The sequence below is a fragment of the Alexandromys fortis genome, unplaced genomic scaffold, assembly GCF_014885135.2.
Source record: "Alexandromys fortis isolate MF-2015 unplaced genomic scaffold, M_Fortis_MF-2015_v1.1 scaffold_190, whole genome shotgun sequence".
Taxonomy (NCBI): Eukaryota; Metazoa; Chordata; class Mammalia; order Rodentia; family Cricetidae; genus Alexandromys; species Alexandromys fortis.
The window spans coordinates 258,024-271,967 of NW_026068059.1; the positions used below are offsets into that span (position 1 = coordinate 258,024).

The window sequence follows — 13,944 nt, forward strand, 5'->3', positions numbered from 1 at the left end:
GGTATGATGATGACGGACTGGCTCTTTGGAGAGAAAAGGGAAAGGAGAAAAAAGGAGAGACGGTGAGCTGAACAGAGGACTGTACATGAGCAGAACCTACAGAGGTGAGAAAAAAAAGTTGTGTGTGTGGGTGTTCTAAACAGACCCTGTTCCGCGGGAAGGAGACGTGGTTTAGGGGGTGGCTGGCATGATTCTAGCTCTTCTGGTGGGGAGGAGGCGAGCCTAGAGCTCTTCACTGTGCCTAGTTGTATATGAAAGTATATTAAAAATAGTTAGCTTTTTTTCTTTCTTTCTCTTTATTTTTTTTTTTTTAAACTCGGAGTAGAAGGGCCCCCTCCAGTGTCTTCCTTAGGGCCGGTGCTTTGTTATTCTGTGTGCCCAGCCAGCCATCTACTTTGCTCAGGCCTGGGATAAAAGAAAGGAGGGGTGAGGGGAAAGAATTTTTTTTTTTTTTTTTTTTTTTNNNNTTTTTTTTTTTTTTTTTTTTTTAAAGAAGCATCTTCCCGTCGGCTTCTCCTCCCTTTCGGTTCTTTTTTCTTTTCCTTTTTTTTTCTTTTTTTCTTTTTTTGAGTCTGCACAGGAAAGCCAAGCTCTGCTTCCAGGCAGAGGAGGTTTGGGAACGCGACTCTATCAGGTACCACACTAGTGGCTGTCTGTGAAGATGGAGGGGGATTATGCTTCGGATTCCTCTGAAATATTGGCCAACGGCTTCAAAGGATCCGCAGCGGGAGGCGAGGGTGGGGGAGCATCTCCCCAGCTCGCACCCACCCCTTCCCACTTTGCGTCTACCAAATGACAGGCTGGTGCTCGCTCTGGGTGATTTTGGCCTTGGCCTCAGCCAAGCAGCTGATGCAGAGGAGGGCCCGCTTTGCAAGACTGGCGGAACTCTGCATGCTAGAGAAAGAAGAAGGAAAAGGGGAAAAAAAAAATTCCAAGCAGTCCTTGGGAAATTTTCTCGTTCTCCCTCGATTTATTTATTTTTAATTTTTTTAACCGACTGTTTTCCAAATTTGATCAGCCCCAGCCCCTCCCTCCACTCCCACCCAACTGCTTCTCTCCCCCACCCCCACCCCCGGTCAAAGCATAAACCACAGAGTTACGGTCTTCTCTGGATTTTGGAGTATCGCTTCCTGCCCCCGCCTTCCCTCCCCGCCCCATTCTCTGTCCTATTGAACACCTCGCCCAGCCTAGCGCACTGCAAGCTCACATTCTCCCCCCGGCTCCGGATGGCGCTCCTGGAAGCTCTGCAGCCGGCTCCACTTCAAATGGGTGAGTTCAAAAACCTTTCTAACCTCCGATTCCTGCCTCCCCCAAACCTCATCTCTTAGGATTGTTGCATGTGGCATGCTTGCCCTGGGGGAAGGCAGAGGGTTATTTTCTTCGCCTTAGTCATTCCAGCTAGTTACTAGTGAAAGCCTTGAAGAGGTATTTAATCCCGATTATAGATCAGGGGATTTTTTTTTGTTTTTATTAACCAAATAGAAATAAACATTTCTGAGTCTATTCATATTATTTCCCAATTAGTAAATTATTCTGCCCAAAGCATAAAAGTTTTCTTTGCTGTAACCGGCATTTACATGTTCAGGTATATATTGCGTCTGCAGGGCTATACGAGTCAGAAATGGCTCTAAATTTTGTGAAGGGAAGAGGATTAGAAAGCCAGGCTGTCGCCACACTGGACCACCTGTTTGCTGCATTTTAGTCCCGAGTCTGCCACCAAAATTGTCTGTCATTCTTGTCTTTTGCTTTGTTTTGTCTCAAGAAAGAAAGGAAAAAAAATGTGTTGCGCTCCCCTCAGTCCCTGAGACCCTAACTTGTGATGTTTACCGTTTAAATCCACGGGTTAGGCTCTTGGGAGCTGCGAGTCGTGCCTGTGCGTCGATGAAGGAACTTTTTGTCTTTTAAGAAAAAAAAATAGAAAAGAAAGTTTGTCAGAAGTGCTGAGAGTACACCTCTGAGGCTTCCATTGTTAGATGGGATCAGGTGACCAGAGTGTGGCAGCTCCTGGCTTCTGTTGAAGTAGACAGAGACTATCAGCATCCTGTGCTGGCTGCTATGGATGCCTGTGGACATGGCTGACACTGAGGCTGGTGGAAACTCATCGGCAGGGTCTATTCCTTGAGAGCAACACGCAGTACTACCAGAGCGTAACACCAACAGCTCAGTACCTGGTGCTTGACCTCAGAACATCTCAGCTGAAGTCCCAGCATGCCCCATGCCTCCAACTTTTAAACTCAACAGTTAATCTCAAAATTATGCTCAATTAAAATGGGCATGAGAATACATAATATCCGCATTGTCCACACATGTGTCGTACATGGCTAAACAGTGGTTTCACTGACATAGGTACGCTAGAACCACTGGTTTGGAATAAATTAATAGGTTAAATATTCAACTCTCGTATTCAATACAAAGGAAGGGAATTAAGAGATTAGGAAAGATAACATAATGTGTTACTTTGCAAGATTTCTTAAACACAAAATGGAAGGAGATAAACTGCCTCTTTGGTGTGATTCCTCTTTAAAAATGTAATGCTTGGTGAATTTAAAGGTGATAAGAATAGGAATGGATTTTCTAAATATTATGGAATGAAAGAAATAACTGGGTGCATTTGATATTGTATTCTTTTGGGGGGAAATCAATGCCTATGACTCTCTTTAGAAGCTGGAAAGATTTTTTTTAATCCGGATTTTAATTCAACTGGACAAAGTTATTGGAAATACCAAACGACATTTAAAATGATCCTCTCTTGAGGCAATTGTTAGCATTTCCTAGTTTGTAGTTTTCTGGGATTATAACTTTTCATGGCAGGGTAATTTCAGTGATTCAGTCTGCCTCACACGGGGGATGAAGAACACGGCTTACCTTCCCTTTGTTGCAGAAGATTTGGGCGTACAGTTTCCTTGAAACAGTTACTCTTCTCAGCCCAACCTTTCTCTCCATTTTTGGAACATACCTAAATCAACTCAGACTCCAAATGCTTTCATCCTTGAAAGATTTTGTAACGGTTGTAACCTCACTGCACACGCGAGTGGAAGGCGAAGGGAGCTGCTCCCGTCCTATTTGTAAGGGTTTATCTCAGTTTTACTCATTTATTCCAAATCGTAGTCAAGAAAGCATTTTGCATCGGAACGCTGAATTGAGAAGTGTGCAACAATTGTGCTGTGTCTTTTGTTGAAACCTCTTCTTCGGCTGTAATTTAACTATTACTTGGCAGCCTTTGATAGAATGTGCTTCAAAGCTTACAGTCATGTAAGAGATTTTCCATTAGTTTACACGAAATGATTAACGATCCCCCGCCCCATTTCCACTATGTGCATGCATACCTATGTGGAAATTATGGCAGTGCATCAGTTTAACTTATGGGTCGTATATTATCACAGCACCCAAATGCAAGACTGGCAAGCATTCGGTGCTTTTTGAAGGCAAAATATGTATGCAGCTGAGGTGACAGAAATGTGTGCATGGATCAATAAAGACGGGGTAGGTGTAATTTCTCTGTGAGTTCAAATGATCGAGGGACAGAATTCAACAGAAACGTTGCAGTTTGTACTAGGCGGCTCTCCTGGTTTTTCCATGTTTTCAAGTGGATGGCTCCCTGTTCTCAGAGTGCTACTGTAAAGCTGGTGGCCCAGGCATTCAGCAGGGCTCGCGACGACACAACAGATTTTTATATTTCAGCAGGCTCCAGTGCAAGGGCAGGTTTCTCAACACCCCCTCTTCCTCATGGAGCCCATCAGCGAAGTTCAGTGAAATGAATAACATAATTGGTGGTTGGTTCAATCACTACCAGTCTAGACTAGCCCAGACGCAGCAATTAGAGGGGACTGTCTTCTAAAGGGAGAGTGTAACCGAAACAAGCAGGCTATTATTGATACTGATCTTTAAAAGCGCAAATCCAGCCTGGCAGATAAAAAAAAAAAAAAAATAAGGCGGGGAGCTGCAGTTGGAGGTGCACCGGGGGAAGAAAAGAGAACGAGGGAACTGGAGCTCGGGGCGCAGAAGGACAGGAAGCTGGAGAGAAAGGGAGGGATAATGAGGGGAACGCAGTTCTGTACCTCCTTGGAGCAGTTACAATTCACAGGGCGCAGTGGCTCACTGTATTTTTAGCTAGCGCGCGCATGCACACACACACACGAACACACACACGAACACACACACGAACACACACACATAAACACACACACACACACTCCTTCACTAACACTACCACCTCTTTTTTTTAAGTCCTTTTTTTTTTGCAGGCTCCAAACCATCACAGTGGAGAGCTAACAGCTTTTAGAAGCCCCACTGATAACAAGAGGAACCAGCTGAATCCCTTTTGCAATGTTTACCCCAGAGAAAAATATAGAAAATGCTTAATTTTCAAATCTCTAATTCTTTTTTTGTTTTGTTTTGTTTTAAGGAAGCATGCTAGAGAAGAGTATTCATTTTAAAATCTGGCACCTGGAACCAATTTTCTGGGCAAAACACCTTTATACAAAAAGTTTACAGTTTTCCATTGAATACGGGTAACGTAAGAATGTAACAAAGGCTTTGGTGATTTTGGTAGTTTTTTTCCCCCCTCTTCTTTTCTGGGGGAGAAAAACAGATGATTTAGAAAGTGTTAGGAACATATCAAGCCCCAGGGAAAGAAAACGTTTGATTGGTATTAATTAAAACACTGCTAATATATTCTAATAAAATCAGATTTAACATTCTAAACTAATCCGCCTAGCATGTCAAAGGCAAAGAAAAGTATTATCTGTCTTATTTGCATCTGGGCAACTCGCATGCATTTGCTCATTCGGCAGAATTAATTTCTTCCCCCAGTCTATTAAATCTCCTCACAGATTTAGACAAACTTACCCTTTCAAACTAGACGGGAGAGGGGTGGGGAAACCATGGAAGGTATTTGGAAGACCAGTGACTGTAGTTAGGGCCCGTTTTTTGGCTGCACATAGTCTTTTCTCCTCGTTTGATATAATGGGGTGTGGAAAGCAGCAGGGATTGCAGAATGATAAATGGCTCAGGGAATTTTTTTTCTTTCCTTTTACCTGCTGGATTATTTAAAACATTCAGTTGCCAAATTATCCAAATTTTATTTTGCACTGTCAGCCTGTTTATCAACATCTAATTTTTGTTCTTTGAATTTCAGAAACCATGTTATCACAGATTCCTAATGGAAAATAAATAAATAAATAAATAAATAAATAAATATCCTTATGCCAGAAACCCATCATCTTTTCTTGGCTATTTTTTTGAGAAAAGGAGTGTAAAATTTTATTCACCAAGAGCTGAGTTCTTTGTTCTCTTTTTAAGTCAGCTATTTCTCTGAAAGAATTCCATATTTTTATGGAGCATGGCATTTCAGCTCTTTATTGCTAAGCTCTCTCAACTGATAATATTGTCCTCAGATGGTATGAGAGCCAAAATGTTTCTCCAGCCATCAGTCTCCTGCAACTGTGATAGTCCATGCAAATATGAGCCTAACACAAAAAGATGAACGGGCCGGAAAGGCTGAGGACCATATGGGTGGGTTGCCACAAGGAGGGAGTCTTCAGGCTGTGGAGAGGTGGGCTGACTGCGGCCTGCACCAGGGAGGTGGCTGCCGACTTCTTCATCCATTGCCTTTTCAAGTCTTCAAGGTAAAAGAGCAATCGCAGTTTGGTTTCACTTGTATTGTTCTATAATCCAGGCAATAAATGCTAATTAGTAATGCTCAAGGATCCGACCATTCAGAGTAATTATCATAATTTACTTCTTCCTCGTTAAAGACATTCCTTGCTGATTTAAAAAAAAAAAAAAAAGAGTCGTCCCTTATCCATGGCACTGCAGTGAGTATTCATTAGGGGAGATGCTCAAGGTATACTCAGAGCCTCGTGGCTGCATTGGAAATCACTGACATGCGCCGTGGCTTATTCGGAATGGAGCTGCCTCTTGATTTCGAGGATGGAATTTATATAAGTGCATCCGGTTCTGCACGTGCACCAGGAATGTATGATTTTATTTTACACACCCCAAAGCTCCTCCTTCAGGGCCCACCCCTTTTTCTAAAACCATTTCTGAGCAGAACAAAGGACAGCAGTAACTACAGAGGCATCCTTAAACGTGAGCAGCCACTGCACTGTGGAGCGTGCTATGACAACATATTTCGTGGCACAAAGGTGCAGGTAATTAAATAATTCAGCAGCAACCCCAGCTAATTAGCAGAATGGTCCGTAAAGCAGAATCAAGGAAAAGAATCCAATCAACTTGAAGAATACACTTCCTTCTCCGAGATCTCAAAACCCAGTTTAGTTGTTTTGGAGATTGATTCATGGTAGGGTTGTGAGGACAAAAGCCAGTTCCTCAAAGCAGAGCCTGGATCTTCTTCAGACACACGAACTGGATATCTATCTGCCTTAGATGATCTGAATTGAGTGTAAGGCTTTCTGTTTGCAGTCAAAGGGATAGCACGCCACTCAGATGCACGTCTCTTTGATCTCTATATCTAGTAGATGGCTACCCCGTAGCTTGTCAGCTGGCTTCCTCCACATGTATGTAGCCTCCCCCACAGTTTCTAATGACGCATGCTGAAGTTCCTTCTTGCTTGAAGCACGTACAGCTAGAGTAACTGTTCTCCAGGATAATACTCCCCCTCCCCATTTCCTTTGTCAAGGTGTTATTCTCAGTGTTCATTGTTCACCGGTCCTTTCGGCAGGAGCTCCAGTTTTAACTGGAGGGCTATAAGCACATTAGAAGAATAATTCCCCTTGGATACTACACAGAAGGAGCCACCTGCAAAATGTTGATGCTGTTATTGAAGTCTCAAGTGGAATCAGCTTTCAAAAAATTAGATATTAGATACATCCGATATAATTTGCAATCTGTAATTATACTAATGTGCGTATAGCTGCACGTTGCTTTACGTGTAGCCTACTTGAGGTTGTCGCCCACCCCCACCCTTGGGCCTGTCTCGTCTCTTGAAATTGCTCCTGAGTAGAATGCTTTTTAAGCCAGCTTTTTTTTTTAATTCCTTGTTAATAATATAAGAATAAAAGGACTGTGCAGCCTCTGTGTTTGTGTGAGAAGGAAAGCGAAAAATCCTAGCTGTGGTGAAAGGATGATCCCTCTAAGGGCTGTCGCTGGAGACACTTGAATTCTCTGCAAAACATTTGCAGTTCTTCATGGATCATTTGTTCTCAACATCTAGGTTTTGGCTTTCCTTCTCACACAAACACACAGGCTGCAAAGTCCTTTTATTCTTATATTAATTAACAAGGAATTAAAAAAATAAGCTGGCTTAAAAAAAAGCATTCTACTCAGGAGCAATTTCAAGGGATGAGACATCACTTACCCTGACTTTGGATAACGTGGAAGCACAGAGAACATCAGAGTAGTAAATATTACTCATATTCCCTTTGTTGGAATTAAAGAAATGGCACTAGGCGGGGATGATGGTTTTCAACTTAATCAAAGTAATCAAACCATTGAGAATAATAAACAATTGCTTTTCTGTTTTCCCCTCCATTCTGCATGTCACATGATGAGTAACTGAGCCGCTTTTGCACTAACCTCAGGTCCCTTTGGGGGCCTCAACGTGATTCCAGAGATCTACTGTTGGCTCCACTGAGGAGTCCCCTGCAGCAAGCTGCCCCCTGAAGATCTACTTCTTAAGAAAAAGAACCCAGGCAAAAGCACAGTGACTTGGCTGGTCAGCCTGACTCCGGACTGGATGCAGTAGGTGATGAGACCGTCAAGACAAATTTGGAGAATTATTGCCGAGCAAGGCAAGGTGAGGGTCTCACTCTCTGCTTCTGCATTCAAATCGCAGAAGGATCCCAAGAGACCCTTACGTTGAGTAGAAGACCACTCCTTAGTACAATTTGGTAGGTATAGAACCAAAAGAAGAAGTTGATCTGTGAAGTTTTTAACTCAGGACAAACATGCGAAATCTGCCCGTCCTCATGCTGCCTGCTGCATAGGCCTTCCTCAAACTCCCTTTTGATAGTGTTTATTGTATGTAAGAGCCATTTTTGCATGGATTGGATCTATGTGACTCCAAGAGATATATGCTTTATTTAATCTTCTCACATAGTCTTGGACATTCCATTGTTCACTCTCTATATGAATCATAAAAGTATTAAATGCAATGTCCTTCCTTAATACAATACCATGATAATTTGCTTAAAATGAATTATTACATGGATGCCAAACACTTAGCACCCCATCCTCAATATCATTGTTTATAAAATATATTGCCCATCCACAATATTTAGAACTAAGTCGTCTCCCAGTTAGATCTCCCCTCTGGAGAGCCAGCATCTTCAGTGTACTCGGTATTTAGTGCAGTGATGAGTCCCAGTACTTCCCATTCAGTGTGCCTAGCTCATTGATGCATTGCCATTGTCTGGGATAATGGAGAAGTGGATGTCAAAGGCTTTAGTTAAATTAAAGCCACCTGCACAGTCGGTCTCATTCACCAAAGCTCCTGCCGAGTAAGACCCTCTTCTCAGACATCCCTATCTGTGAAGTGAGCGGGTCAGACCAGGAAGGTTCTCAGTTCTTACAGCTCTCAGGAATTATTGAAGCTGTTCTCCAGCCCGACGGGGGGAGGGGGGAGAGGGCAATAGGAGCAAGGCCAGAGCCAGGAACCCAGAGTCTGTTGGCATCATCAGTTGCCCTTTAAAGTTACACCTGACTCCACCCCAGGCTCAGTATTTACTACTAATCTGGCTTGCCCCATTGAGAAAACGCTAAAGATGGGAGTTCATTTTCAGAAAGGAATGGTGAGGGAAAAAGTAACAGCCTAGGGGTCAAATTAAAGAAAATGAAAATAAAAATAAAGCTACCCAGTGGGAGAAGTGAATCTCTTCATGCCTGTTAGAAACCTACATCCTTCAACATTGACTTGGAAGATACCCAGACAGACTCCTGTCTTTCAGTTTTAGGCCACATCCTATCCCCCAACCCTTCCGCTTGCCTGTCATTCCTTGTAGTGTGGCTTGTTTCCTCCATGGGATTATTGCCTTTTAAGTTTTGTGTTTCTTGTTCCTCTTGGTTCATTTGGATTGTAGTAACATTCTTTTCATGGGCCTACAATGGTCACTTGGCCACAACACACTTTCCAAACTGACAAGTTCAAAGCCAGCTGGAAATGGCCCTGCCTCTTTTTCTGTAAGAGCCCTTTTTAAGCCAGCCTTGATTCCCCAGTCTCAATATTTTTAGTGTGCTTATATCTGACTACTTTTCTTCCTGTGGGCTGCAGTATTCCAGGAGCTACTGCCTCTTCCATTACTTTCTCCCTCCTTCTTTTTCTCCTATTTTCTCCCTCCTTCCCTCTGTTTCCTCTCCCTCCTTCCATTCACACATCTTTCCTTTTCTTTTCCTTTCTCTTTCTTACTACTCTGCCCTCTTCCCCTTCTCTCCTTTCTTCCCCTTATCCCTCTTTTTTCTTTAAGTACCATGTGCCAACTTCTATGCCAGGCACTAGAAATACCAAGATAATTTCAAGGGGTCAGCAATTAACTTCCAATAATTCCAGTGTCTTCCTTAACTCTGCGCTGTTAAACAGTTAGGCACCGACAACAACTTAGTTTATCTTCATTCCTAGGACTTATTTGAAGGTGACCTGTGTCCTGTTGTCTTCTGCTCTCTGCCTCTCTGTCCTATTTCAGTGAGGGTAGACTTGAAGCACTCTTCTCAGTAGGGTCTCTTGTCCACACTGGGACAAGGCCACTGCTTCACTGGTCCTTGAGCAAGGGGAACAATGAAAGAAAGCCACTTTGGGTTGTTCAAGTGATGTAGCCCTTCTGCCATGGTTGGATATAGCATCAACCCGAAGGGGTCACAAATTCATTTTCATTAAACAGTCAATGTGATCACTGTCTGTGATGTGTTCTGTTATCTCTTTAGTTGTACTGATGCTCCTTTCAGCCGGTCCTATAGCTCCTTCCTCGGGAGTGTCTCCCAAGTGAAAGAACAGAGACTGCAGAGACTGCTAGTTTGATGGATGCTCATGCCCGCTGTGAAGTTTTGAAACAAAGCAAGTGACCAGCTGAAGATACCCCTCCTGCCCGGCAGCCCCCGGCATGGTGCAGTTGCAGCCAATAGTCATCTCTGAACGAAACAGAAAGACCCAGACCATTCACGAGTCATAAATTTGCCCTTCCTCGTGTGCATTTGTCTGTCTGTGTTCAGATTTATATGCCATCTAGTTTTGATCCGAGTATGGATAGGCGTGTTAGTCTGCTTGGGTAAAGGCAACTTTGCTCAGATATGTTAACGTATGAAGAGACTGGATCTTCTGGGGAGACTGGTTTTTATCAACATATAGTATCTGTTCTTGAGCGAGATATAGAAAATTCAAAACAATGTCTTCACAGGTGGCCCACAGAGACACTCATGCCACCACACAGAAACACGACATCATGTCCCCAGACTGTGAGCGGCAAGCTTGACTCTGTGAGATATAGCAACTGCTTCCAAGGGTGGAAATCAAACTGGACAAGGGTATACGAGCTACCCAAAATGTAGTGATAAACTGATTCAGTAGACAATAAGAGCAGAAATAAAACAAAAGATGATGTGCTCAGAAGAGGCCAAATTGATTTACCTAAGGGAGAATGTTGCCCTAAAGAGAAAATATGAAATGAACCTTAAAGAAGGTTAAAAAAAATGTTGCATAAATAGGAAGGTCAGAGAAAATAGAGTCCTTAAAGTGGACATGATAGTATGCAAGGGCATGGCATAGGAAATCCACAGGGTGAGTTTTGGAGATGGCAAATACTCATGTCAACTTGACTCCCCCCAGTACTCAGCACCCCTTTCTGTGCGTCTTATAAAGATGGTGCACACATGTATCTTCCCTCTCCTACCCCAGATGTCACCTAAACTAAGCTAGAACTAAAGTTCCAGTTCTCTGTCACAAGCAAAGGGGGAAGGCAGCTGGTGGCACCTGTGTAGAACTCATGTAGAACAAACTACTTTTGTTCATAACTGCTAGTTACCAAATTTCTTCCATTTAGGAAGCATTTTGCATAAGAGATTTCATGACATCTATGAAAATCACACTTTATACCCGCTTCTTAGGCGATGACACAGATTTTGAGGAGGTTAAGTGCCTGGACGAGGTGCTACATGCAGCTATGGACATTCAAGGCTGTGGTCACAAAACTCACGAGCTGAAGTCTGAAGCCAGAATTTGGTGATCAGTGCCAATACTGCTGTCACTGTTCCCACAGCCCTAATGTCTATCTGTGCAAACAAGTAGCTCTTCTGCTTACTCATGGCCTCAATGATTTTGCATGTGAATTACACCAGAATGATAAAAATGTGTTTTCACAACAGAAAATTGAACATTTAGTGGAGGACAGTCTGCCAGAAGTCTAGATAGTTCCTTTGCATTTTGGTCAGACATCATGAGACTTTTGACTTGGATACCTGTTACAAGATCTCTTTGACAGAAAACATAAATCTATAGTCTGTAAGAAAAGTAACTTAGAGAAAAACTCCAACCAGCCCAAACAAAACAAAACAAACCACATATTTGTAAGCGGCCCAGCAAGGACCAGAAACTAGGCCTTCAGTTGTCTTTCAATGGCTTTTAAACGATTCCACCCTGCCCCAAAGAAACAAGCACTTCTATTTGATCAAAGGAGGTATTCTGTCTATGTGATCAAGAAATGTCTCATAGACCAGATCTAGTAGATCTCTCTCGTCCCTTCCCCTCTTTGGCCACCTCATGTCAATATGAAATACAGCTATGAACTAGTGTATTTGGGTCAAGAAGTTGTCAACGATCTGTCACCAAGGAGTCCCAAATAGCTACAGTTGTATGTATACTGTTTCGTATACATGAATCATGTATACAAATCATGAAGTCATTGGTTCACCTGCACAGGTTCAATTTCCCATTGTACATCTTCTCAGTCCACTTGGCCAATGTTCAACTTTTGTAAATGCTGTGAATGCTGATCCATGACTGTTTCAGTGCTACTTAAGTGTTAATAATGACCACTAGTCATTTTGTGTTGTAATCCTCGTTTATTCATGTAACTAATTCAAAAATATTTGGTACATAAAAAGATAGAACTAAAAATCCCATTCTTGCTTCCACTCTACATTTGATTGGCATTTAGCAATGATTAATAGAGTAGCTATCTACATAACATAGATGTCCAAATTGTGATTTTTTTTGTCTTAAAGGGGACAGTTAAGCTAGGTCTGCTAAGGCATAGAGGTTTAACTGGATATTTAACTGATGTAACTTTCTACTTAGCTGTTTGATGTTGTCCTAAGTAGTCCCATCATGGTTTTCGCTGTCTTATTTTTTCAAAGTGTTTGTTGGCTCTGTCTTACACTGTTCTCACTGAGTTCATAAATAAAACAGGTTTGTTGTTAACGAGTAGCCCAAGCACAAAGTGTGACTTTGTTGACATTTTATGAGACTTTCCTTGGTCCTTGACTCCCAATAAAAGAAATGTTGTATTAACTGTGACTTGTGTTGATTTATTGGAAAAGACAGCTCACATAGCTGTCACTTGTATATGTATAAATCAAAACTAGTTTGTGATCCATAAGGACCAAATATCTAATTAGATTTAAAAATTGTTGTTAGAGACAATTTCTAAATAATCCCATATCACCTTTAAATGGTCATCTATTCATGTCAGAAATCCAGGTTCAGTCTTTCCTTTCCACATGCCGTGGCAGGGAGTTCAGGATTCCCCTTTGACTTTCCTCCCTTCTTCTATTCAGATAAGTGCGCTTCTTCCCATTCCCTGCGCTAACGAAGTAAGAAAACATCTTTTCCTATATGGAACACTTCCTCATCCTACCAGGATTTCCCTGCGTAAGTGTCGAGTGGAACTCAGAGAATTCTCTAAATCATAAACATCATTTTCCAAGGGTTAAAACTCTTTGTAATTTCCATTGGCCTTGAGATATTATGGCACCAAGAGAACTTGCTGTCCTGGCTCCTTCCTCCAGCAGAGCTCTCTCGAATCAAATCCCCATCGATCTTTCCCATCATGGGCACAGATCATCATCTCCGTCTTCTCTTCCTCTTTTAATCTCCTCAGTTTTCATGCATGTAACCTTTTGTCTTTACCTGTCCACCATCCCGTTCAAATTCTACCATCTGTTCTTCACGTCTTAACCCAGCAGCCATTTCCTTTCAGAAGACTCCATCGTAGACATCATAGACTCCATCATAGACACCCGTATGCTGACTTCATTACCAAGATGTTTTCATTGCATCTTGCTAGACATTCCACCGAGTCTGATGGCTTCTCCATCAGTCTTCTCTCTGTAAGAGATCCTAAAGCTATGCTAGACATGTCCAGCATGCTAGACATTCAGCATATGCAGTCCTTTCAACTTAGGTGAATTAATATTACATGAATTTCAGTTCCTTATCTGTATTGACTACATCTGAAGTCCTGAGTGTTACATGTGCCCAATGCCCACCCTTTCATAAGCAGCATGGCTGCCCACTTCTCGTGATCTGGATCCTGTCCAGCCCAGTTCTAGAGAATAAGCACTCTGTTTTATTGGTCATTTTACCCTCTATCAATGATGATTTTAAAACTAGGGGTTTTCATCTGAACCATGAACACAAAAGCATGACTTGTATGATTACACTCTGAATTATCCCATGACTGAAATACCATACATACTGGACTATCTACAAAGGACATTAACTCGTTGGATGTAAAGATGCCCAGAGCACTGGCATAGAAAGCTAGCTGAAAAAGTACGTAGGATCTGTTCACAGCATAATGTTAGGTCCTCCCACGATATCTATGGATTGCATGGCTCGTCTGGATCCTTAGCAAGATGCAGTCTGATCTCTTGTCTCATGAGCCATGGTGCTACTATGTAAGAGATATGTCTTTGGGTATGTAAGGACTCCTTGTCTTGAGGATACATAGTCACATTCCAAGGATGTGGTATTACCAATAGGATTACCAATGACTTTGT

At 42.3% G+C, this 13,944-nt stretch overlaps 1 long non-coding RNA gene across 1 annotated transcript; it reads left to right on the plus strand.

Moving 5' to 3' along the window:
- The first annotated feature begins 483 nt into the window (after positions 1–483).
- Positions 484–12,454, plus strand: LOC126487375 (uncharacterized). The gene is made up of 2 exons (XR_007588352.1): positions 484–1,269; positions 4,245–12,454. It is a non-coding gene; the product is annotated as an uncharacterized lncRNA (long non-coding RNA).
- Positions 12,455–13,944: the final 1,490 nt, after the last annotated feature.